General features: G+C 42.2%; 1 long non-coding RNA gene across 1 annotated transcript in view; it reads right to left on the bottom strand.

Annotated features, from left to right (window-relative positions):
* Positions 1-10,186, bottom strand: part of LOC144135117 (uncharacterized) — a 14,019-nt gene extending 3,833 nt beyond the window's left edge. Inside the window, exons 1-3 of the long non-coding RNA XR_013315380.1 lie at positions 9,883-10,186; positions 9,229-9,284; positions 4,724-4,816 (exon numbers count right to left, since the gene is read on the bottom strand). This is a non-coding gene — a long non-coding RNA (uncharacterized LOC144135117). The remainder of the gene's footprint in view (positions 1-4,723; positions 4,817-9,228; positions 9,285-9,882) is intronic.
* Positions 10,187-10,765: the final 579 nt, after the last annotated feature.

Genomic DNA, 10,765 nt, shown 5'->3' with positions numbered 1-10,765 from the left:
GGAGTAATTGGATAATATTGAGACAGACTCGAATTCGCATCAAAAATGAAGAAAGAAAAGGAAATGAAAAAGCCGTGAATTCACATTTTAGCATAGGAATCGACCTGATGCAATTATATACCCATAAATAAAATTGGACACAGGTTTCAAGGCATATCCCTTGGCGCTTGCCCCAAAAGAGAGGAGGATCGGAATAGATAGAGCTAGCCCCAGTCGAGCGAGGGGGATCTTCAAGTATGTTCTACGGGGAGAAGTGAACCGCCGGCACAAGAGGAAAAGTGATCTACTGACTATTTCGCCACAAGACTCACAAAGATTGGTTAGCGATAAGCCTGATCGACATAAATAGAGATTCAGTTGCGGTATTCTGCAACGCAGACGTCATGGACACCTCACATTTCCTCGAACTGCACATCCGCACACTCCAAGGAAAATCCAGGTGTTGAAAATCCGCTACAGCAAGGGAGGGTTCATAACCGGCACCTCGCCCCTCGCGCTAACTTCTTCACAAGGTTGATAGGCGGGTCTCAACAAAACTCCGCCAATCGCCTTGTAACGCGATCGGGCTCGAAACACTTCCAACGCCTTGAAACGCACGCGATCAACCGCACCTACGCAGTAACATCCCCTGCCTTTAAAATGAAGTCATAATATGATAAAAAATGCAGTTTATAAGGAGTGAACACACGGGCAGAATCGCCGCTAAAAATACGCAGCACAAACATGCGTTTGATACCTCTAACGCGAAGACATATTGCAGCATGTCATAATGAGAAAAACTGGTCTAAAGGGGAAACATTCTCTCTTCATTGTGCTGAGATACGCAGTATGTATACAGCGCCCTATCTAAAGCTGTGTTTATAAACAGCGAAGACAGAGGATTTTTCGCGAACTACGGCCAAATGCCGTCAGCCCGCGCGGAGGGTGCATTCCACATGCGAGGGTGACGCTAATGGTGACAATACAAATTCTCAAGTGCACCTCGATCACGCTGACTGCAAATGTCATGGTTGAGTGTTAGCACATGTTGGCTTTTGCTCAAGCGCAAAAAACTGACCTTTTTTGAAAGATAGAACAGTTCTTTAAAATTCTCGACTAATCATATATATTGCAAGATATTTAGCTCAGAACGAATTAACAGTTCATGGCTTCGCAGCCCTGCCCAATGATGGATGGGCCTCTGTGTATATATTTTCGAAATGATTGTTTTCGTTACATTCAACTGCGCTCCATTTCGAGGAACATGAGTAGAAAGATGAAGGTATATCTCCGAATAGATGTTTCATTTCAAGACGAGCTTAAAGCCATTCGCTGCGCACCAGGCGCGTTGTCGCTACTTTAGTGTAACTGACAGCAAGGATCAAGGCAAACACTCGACAGAAGATTTTTTTATATAGTATTCTCTCAAAGTTTTCTCTGATGATACTGTGCAGGTTAGCAAATCGGGGATTAAAGTGTTTACATTCGTCTTCGACTGAAGTCTGCGAACTCGCTGCGCTCTCAGGCTTAGCACCGTTCCTTAAACTTTGCGTGCTGTCAAGCGTGCAGCTCTAATGAGGAAAAAACATTAACACAAGAAAGCGAGCAACGACAACGATCAAAACGCTAATAACGACCGCTCCACACATTTCCTAATAATAAGTTTCATAGACGCCCCAGCAGAAAGCATTCCGCGAAGAACTTGCTTTTTCTTTTTTTACTGGGCGGCCGTCGTTAGCAATACCTAATACTTTTTACTCACCACTGACAAAGGAGTGGCTTGCCCTGTAACGTTTGAGAACAAGGCTAACGCCCTGGATTTAGCAGGGAGTCTCGGTCTTTAATTTTATTATGTAACATCCTCGAGAAAGTCAGGGGCCACAGGGAGCGGTTCACTCATTTCACTAGGCAGCATCTATCGGGTAATGGCACCAGCATGATGGGAGCCCTAGCACAGGCACACACACCCACACCCACACCCACACAAATGCACACGCACACACATGCGCACGCGCAAGGCCATACATTGTGTGTACATCACTCTGGCATAGTCTACACATCTGGCTATATGTTGTAGTATCCGCCATGACTTCAGAGGAGACTTAACAATAAAAGATTTTTTTTTCTGCTGCACTCAGTGGTCATCAGGAGCTCCTATGCCTCCTCCGCGCTTTCAGCGTCACTTTTTTGCCTGAGACTGGCATCGACGGCAGCCAGCAAGGCGATGGACGTCCCCATAAAACTGCCGTGGTATGCTCCCACTCCCGTCCTACCCCCAGACCGGCAAGGCAGTATATGTTCAACCAAACAGCTGGCTCGCAAACAGAACTCGAGCTTATTGAAAATATCGGCACCGAAGGGCCGCTTCACGCCTCGCGACGTGAATTACGTACAGGAGTATTATTTAGGATCCCTTTGCTTTGTTCAGTTCCTTGAAAGGAGTGATAGATTCTTTAATATAGTTCTATAACTGAAATGAGCGTTTTCGTCTTTTTTAAAGATTACACCTTGTGTCTTTCAAATCTCTTCCGGTGAGGCTACACATTCGGCTAGCGAACTTTGTTCCGTCTGTTCCCCAGAGAGAAGGCACTCATCAGTGACGGGCTCGGCGCCAGTTGGCAGCTCCGCTTGGCAGTGTGCAGACGTGCCTAGAGAGCTCCGCCAATCAGATTGGAATGAAGAAGTAATCAAATCCGCGGGTTTCTAACGAGGTGCAAAATTTGCGCAAGCTGAGAGGGCAACCGCGGAAGTGTGTCGCTGAAGATGGAGTATCGGCTGTTGCACAGGCTGACCGCCTTCAGCGAGCAGAAATGACGTAGGAGGAAAAGCACACCTAGCGCAATTAACTTCAATACAGCGGCATTCTTAATGTGTAATTTAGTTATGTGTCCAATATAATTAGTTATTGGAGCGTCTGCCCCGGCTGATAGACTGACAGACAGACACTGACAGACTGCGAGTGGACTAACCAGGACGACTTGCAGATAACAGGGCCAGTGCGAATTGGTGAACAAGTCAGATTTGAAACGATGCTAGTCTAGATTTAGGGGAATCGCCCGATGTGCAGTTTATTTGTAATATATTTGTTGATATATTGAAATACCCTAAAGGCCTGAACGTGCACTTACATAGGCAAGAGGGGGGGGAGAAAATAGTAAAAAAAACTTAGGGGGATAAAGGTTGCGGTGTATCAAAAGTCTCAGTGATTGATGCATGTTATTTACTTACTACCATCGAAACAAGTGCAGCCATGCGGCTCTACTTGTGTGCATGCTTTTAGGTTATTGCTCATTCTAATTCTCTCCATACCTTGGAAAATTCTCTTAAAGATTTTACATATAAAAACTCGGGCCAAATCTTGGAACATGATTATGGCGATATAGAACTGCTCGATACAATCCACTCCTGACTTGGTGCTAATCTGGTAACTGTGATCTGAGATACCATGCGAAACGCACTGCCCCCGATCTTATATCTTCGTGTCGTCAGCTGTTGTTCCTTTCCAAGGCTCTGTAACACAACTTTGCTTTTCTCAACATTAATTTTGACCCCTGCCGTTCTGCTATCGCTATTTTTGTAGTCAGTCTCACGCTGTGTTTTTACTCTCTGTTGATACTGTGCCGCAATTTAACCGGTAAATTTAAGATAATTTAGCCATTTTTCATTGCTTTTTATCGCCAAGATTTTCATTACGGTAATCTGGATATTTATTTAAACTCGCGATGAATATTCGTGTACCTGTTGTGTGTCTCTGGTTGATACCTTTCCTGATTGACATTTTGTCACATTCTCTGTACAATATACTCCCTTTGCAGTCCCTGTAGGGATCTCCTAACTCCTTTACATGTGCCTAGTTTACTTCCCGGTTACCTGCATGCCTGCGTAGCCTCGAAAGCAACGAACTCAACCTGATCGGTGCATAATTTCTTGATTTCTTGAGTTCGTTTTTGGTTGGATTCAACAAAACGTGAGCATTCTTCTATGCTTACGATAGGCTCGTTGCATGCAGAGCATGGGCAGATTTTTTATCGATATGCATCGATATCACTTATGCTACGGTAGAAAAAACGGCATTAATTCCTTTGCTTTTCCAACCTCGCACTCGTAGTCTTACTCCGAAAGGGAGATATCTGTGTGCTTAATTCGGGTCGGGGCGGCAGTGACCCTTTTTCCGCAATGATGGCGTGACAATGAGATGAAAAAGTCAGACAAAACCTTCATCCCCTGTGGCGCCACACCTGACGCTCCATCCGTACTTTTCCAGCAAAGGCTTCGATAAAGAAACGCTTCCTGTGGAGCCTATGGTCAAACTACGAATGTGACTCTCATAATGAGAGGCTAATATCAATATACAGGCGCAATCAGTGGGCTGCCAGCAAAAAAATTCTTCAGCAATTTTAGCACCGGCAATTTCTTACATTCCCGTCCTTTTTCCTAATTCTTTGATATTAGGCACGCTTGTGAAGTAAAAAAAAATGAAAAGACAGTAAATTATATAAAAGATAGTAAAAGTGTAATATAATAAGGTATTAAAGGTTATTTAGAAGAGAAACAGCGAGGATGTAAAGGCAAACCGGACAAGAGCTTGTCCTTGTCCTTGTTCTGGCTCGGTGTTTCAGTTGTCTGTGCGCCTTAGTACCTCCTGAAAGCATGAATCCACTGCCTATGTGTCATGTTTTGCTTAGTCTCCAAATGCTGCGAGCTCCACTTATGTTCAGACTCTTTTTGGGCACAAAAACGTTACCTGCATTCGATTGTCCTCTGTGGTCAATTACAAAGAACACTTCGCAGGTTGGATTCAAGAATAGCAATACCTCCTCTTTTACGACTTTGTAATCTGGAAGCAGGTAAATAGGAAAGTAAAGAAAACATGTAGAATAGGCAACATTTAGAAATTGTTTCGAAAATTGCGTTCAGAACACTGGAATTAAACCAAAACTAAATGTTTTGACTGCTGGAAATTGGAAAAAAGTATTTAGCGGTGTGCTGCCTAGTGTAAAACATAAATAGTGGCCGCACAGACACTTCAGAGCACTTAGCGAAAGATATATTATTTGCTGCACTGTAGAAGCCACATACATGGTGCTACTTAATGACCTTTCGTTTCTATTTATTAGATTGAGGGTACCCGATCATGCTCACTTCCTGTAGACGAAAAGCGGCCCCCTAGGAAACTTCGCCTATATCTACACGAAAGACCACGTGCAGAAACCTGCACGCCTTCATTTCCCAACTGTCAGCGGCTGTTTGTCTATTATCTCTCGCGTGGAAATAATTGCTTGCTAACATTTGTGTAAAATACCTTTGATCCCCTCTCAGGAAATCATTCTCTTTGGGTTGCAGTGTATTGGCGCGGTGGCAGCGCTCAGCTATGGCACTCTAAGCTGGCCTCGCCCCGCCATGTCATAGACTTTTTCTACTTCATATGGAAAGCTTATCGTATGAATCATTTACAGCGCCTTTTTTCGTTCGAAATCGCACAATGTGCTTGTTTCTACTCAAGTGCTTTAGAAAAAAATAGCAGCGGAGGAAAGAAAGCCAAAAATCCTATTAAAGGCAAAGCTTGCGCTGCGCTTGCAACGAGGCCAAGAACTTTCATGTTTGTAAAAAAAAACGCAATATGAAAATCTTGGCATATGAATTCGTTGGCAAAGCCTTTTATTCATAAAATAAATGATGCAGATTGAAAAATCAGCGAAATAAAATGAATACTTTCGGAGAAGGAATATTTCTTCTTTGGGCGGTCTTAGTAAGGTATTGTTTGCCCAATACGACACAACTGCAATGTGCGACGCATTGTTCTCGTCTACGAAATCAATAAGCCATATTCACGAATCTCCTATTTATTCAAGGGTGCTTTTTAACCTTATGAAAAATAGTTATGAGTAGCTACGCTCTGCCCAAATCCGAGCGAAATGGAGAAAATTTTTTCTTCATAGCACTTGGGCACCAATAATGACGAGATAGGTGAGATTCGAAAAAAAAAAATGAATGCCAATAATATCTTTACTAGCGTTATCAAAAGACCTTTCTTTAGAGGGATGCTGAGAAAAACTTCGTTGATGTTTTTGTGGCTAAAAATTGATCCCTTCGCTTTTTCAGAAAAAAATAATATGTTGTCAGCCAGAGTGAACTGGCACGAGTCAACAAGCACAGTATATGCTCTTCGACTCTCCTCTTTAATAACTTGGCCGTTTCTATTATAGGAGGCAAGCTCCGCTCAAAAAATGTCACCCAGGTATAACATGTTATATTAGCAGGTTGGCTCCGGACAGAACAACTCGGCTGTTTCCTTTGGCCAAATCAAACAAAGCCAATGGCTACTCCTGTTCTTTCGCAGAGTCGCACAAATAGTTCTTGCTGCACAATTGTGCAGTTGTGCATAATTTATGTTGTTTTACTAAAAATAATAGCAATGATGCGTAAATCTGGCAATGAAATTGTTTATTTTCGCATCCAACCAAGAAAAACTATGCATAATGCAGTGTAAAAAATAAAAAAAAAACAGAAGGCTACACAGCCGAAGAGAAATACTATGAAACCAGTCTCGTCCTTCAGACTTTTGCTTTACCTCCATACCTTGTCAGTTGCAATGTTTTTTTTTCATATTCGACACAAAACAACTTGCCCAGAAAATTTTTTAAACCCAGTGCTCAGCAGAACTTTTTAGGCAATGGCAGCGCACTTAATAGAGCAGTCGTGTGTCCGCCAAATGCGCAATGATAAAACATTAACGCCTCTAAAGAAGGGATGTCACGCGAGCTGAACGATCAGGAAAACGTAGCCCAGGCCGCCAAACAGCGATCCAATAAAGAACGCACAACGGTTGTGGCCCTACCTCAGGAGGTGTTCACAAGCAGTCTATTTTGACCTAAATACGGTTCGTGCGACCGTGTGTGATATAAGAGCAACAAGGCAATATGATGTGGGAGCTGCATCATGGGAGTGCAAAGGCTACCCTTACAGGAAAGATGTTCAAGGGAGACTACGCTTGTTCGACTGAGTATGGGGCTTCTGCTTGTGAAACTCTTATCCATTAGATAGGTTTTCTTTGGTTTGGGAAACTAGGAAACATTTAGGGTGACATCCTCTGTTAGGCCTATGACTGGTTTAAATGATATCATGTTTTGCTGGCGAATAACCTTTGCATCAATTTTATACTAAGTTTTGGCAGGTGTCTTTCTATCGTTCAGTGTAAACAAGAATTCGCCTCTAGAGAAGTAAACAAGGGTAAAAACCTTTGGTAGATTTCTGTCAATAAAAATACAAAACACTACGTCTGGGAGCAAAATCATATTGCTTCTCTAGAATATGCGAATTTCTGGTAGTTACAAAGATTTTATCGGAGGTTTAAATCTATTCTATTTGTTAATCTCAAAAGCTCTGGTAACGCATCTAAACACCTCACCCCATAGCTGTTGCTAACAGCATCAAGTTAGTATGCTTTCCAATGGAAATATGACACCTTAGCAACGAGTAAGCATTCTGTGAATTTTGTGATAGCTATGTAGTGGAGGGCTTAGGTAGCTTTCTATGTCCCTAAAATGGGGTGTGCAAGGTGTGATCTTAATCTCTATATACTCCCGTAAAGGCTCATTGGCGCTAAGAGTGTACTTCCGGAAGAAGCGGTATCTCTGATACAGTTCGGAGCACTTTTTTTCACTTTGTTCTTACACAAATATGAACACTCAGCGTCAGCGATTAAGTGGCTTCTCTACCTTCAGTAATCAATTTTTCTTGAAATGGAAGCAACAGACAATATCGTTAGTTTTCGGTTGCATGGTGAATAGTGTTCACTACGCATCAAGCCGCAAAGGGTTCGATTATCTGACGAGCTGCATCCAACATGGTTTATATTTTTCTCGTTACTGGTTTTTTCTTTATATGATATCAAAAAAAGCTCTAGAGCTAGTTTGTGGTTTTGAAGTCGTAAAGTTGATGCGGATGATAGAAGTCGGCTTTAAGCTACAGAAGCCCGGATCTTGCATAATATCTCGGCCCAACAGTGAGCTTCCTGTCCCCGCGGTGCCTGAATTTTGCGCAAACGCCTCGAACAGTACTTACGGAATAGGCACTAAACCACAAGCCTCACTCAATGTCAGAAAATTATCAGGAGTCTTATTTTAGCGAGAGAACAGAAACCGATTTAAAAATAGGTCGTCGTGCACAAAGCAGATATGTTATCAATTTTGATCCTGTTTATTACGCCAAAATACAATGTATTGAAGGCAACCACCCGTAATTCCCTCTATAGGTCTGTAAAAATTGCGTCATGAAAAACTGGAAGGTAGAAGCTTGTCTTTATTTGTTCGAAGCTGTTGACACCTTTTCTTTTCAGGGACTGTAGCTGCAGAATGCAGGCGAGGACGTGGACTATCATGACAGTGAAACTTTAGACAGAATGAATGCAACTGAACAAGAAATCAATTGATCTTAGCTTATAATTTCAGTTTCTTTTCTGTTAGTTTCTGCTCTTTTTGCATGCACCTGAATATTCTGCGGTAGTCAAAGTGGTTCCAGCGACATTACGTAGCACTCTCCACTACGGTTCGGAGATACTCACATGAAACTGGCTACATTGACAAGTTAGTGTCAGCTGAAGAATACATTATGTTAATCTGTCGGAGGGAACTGTTGCATTGCTTCCGCCTTCGCAAGTGTCTTCACTTTTGATACGAAATTGGCATGTTAGGGTGCACTGACGCATTTTTAATTTCTTCTTGATGCATGTTACGTTTGTTATTTGACAGTGTAGATGCCCTGAGAATGAGTGACCTTATGAATACGCCATGTTGAAGCCACATTTGCACTGAAGTATTAAAAATTTGTTTTTTCTGGTCACATATTATTCTTGCTGGTCAAGCCTTATAAAGGAAGGTGGGCCGCTTTGAAGATAATCAGCTTTTGATAACCAACAGCGGCGCCGTAAAAATCCTAATTTCCACGAACCTCAGGCGTACCGAAGGCGTGAACGGAGACATGATCCGAAAGTTCGAGCTCGCGATGCCAAAAGGTGGGACAACGGTCGCATGATCGGGAAGTCCGCGCTTGCCTAATTGATGCCTCTAGGCGCAAGAAGAATGAGAATCACGTTGGCGCTCGTGTGGTGCGTGCGCTTCAAACCAATGACAACCCATTCGGCCTTGCGTGTTCATACTGCGACAACCTTTCAATGATACTAAGCATTTAGAGGCTAATAGCACGCTTAACTGCTTATTCCACAGTAACATCTGAGAGAGGTGCGTTTACCCGACGAGCAGTGTTTCTTGCCCAGTAGCATTTTGCTTCTTTCAATCTCGAGAGCACTGCAAAAGAACAAGTAATTCAAGTAGGTAAATTTCCCATTATATTTAATTTACTCCAACTGCAGCACCAATGCCGCATTTAGTTTTATGCAGCTAACCTACAGGAAAAAAAAACTTTATTGCCTTGTCAGCTATAGCTGCAGTCGACAGATACTATTAGTAATTTTGCCAGCAACGTAAAGCTTTGCGAGGCTAATAAATAATTTGTAGATTCTTCCACTGGGCTTCAATTATTCCTCCTATAGCGGCTGCGGGATTTCCATTCGTTGAACAGCTTTTCAAGGAAATACCTCTTCAAGCGCTATGACAACGTTTGCAAGGTCTACTCATTCATCTTGGCTTGGCAGCAATAAAGATGTTGAAAAGTTAACGAGATTATAATGGCGTAACTAAGGACAAAATACCCATGAAATTATGGCGAGATATGGCAACAAAAAATAAGTATGACAGCGTTTTTAAATTCTAGTAATTCATCTCTGCTAGGCAGAAATAAAGATACCGGAAAAGTTAACGAGATTTAGATGGCGTAACTAACGAGAAAACGCCATTTAAACTTGTGAAGGTATGGTCACAAGAGATGCCATTTACACTAACTTACCTTTACTGAAGATTTTGATGCCGTTAAGTGTAGTTGTTTGGCCACGTGAGTCTGTCCAGGTGGCGAATTGCCCCTAAAGAGTTTTGGTCTCCCTATGGTTGGTGAATATAGCGAGTTGGTGCAGTGAAAATTAGGAGAAGCGCAGCAAGTTAATATATTACTTTCTCCCTCGAGAGTTGTAAGAAAGTCTGATAAACTTCACACGTTTTCCGGTAATTTTGTAGTTGGTGTCAACTTTGCACTATCAATCTGTTTTTTCGGTCGTATTGTAAAACCAGAGTGGCTCCGTTCTCAGTGACCGTGAAACTGCAAAAGAAAATTTAAGTAGACACTTAATGTCGCCTCAAGGGTATGACGCAATTGAGTTTATTTATTTATTTATTTATTTATTTATTTCGAATACTTTCCAGGCCTGAAGGCATTACAGAAAGGAGTGGTATTTTACAAAAACGGTGCATATTATACAATAATCTTTTACAAAGCGGCAGAAAATACAGTGGTCTTGAAGTTGTTAATGTTAGAAATGGCAGCGATGGAGCGAGGAAGGTCGTTCCAGTTTGTGCTGGTTTTGGGAATAAATGAATTATGACACGCTTTTGTTCTGAAAAATGGGACAGCAACTTTAAACATGTGGTCAGAACGGGAGGATATGTATGATGGGCGAGCAAAAAGATGATCCTTTAACACAGGGTTATTATGGTACATTCTGTGAAAAAGACAAAGTCGAAAGCATTTACGGCGCGAAGAAAGGTCCGGCAGGGCAAGGGTGCTTTCCATGGAAGTAATGCTGGCGTGACGGGAATAGTTAGATAAGATAAAACGTGCTGCGCGATTTTTAATGGATTCAAGTGTATTTATTAGTGTGATTTGGGTGTGATGGGTT

The sequence above is a fragment of the Amblyomma americanum genome, chromosome 5, assembly GCF_052857255.1.
Source record: "Amblyomma americanum isolate KBUSLIRL-KWMA chromosome 5, ASM5285725v1, whole genome shotgun sequence".
In the NCBI taxonomy this organism is placed as follows: Eukaryota; Metazoa; Arthropoda; class Arachnida; order Ixodida; family Ixodidae; genus Amblyomma; species Amblyomma americanum.
This window is presented reverse-complemented; position numbering and strand designations above follow the sequence as displayed.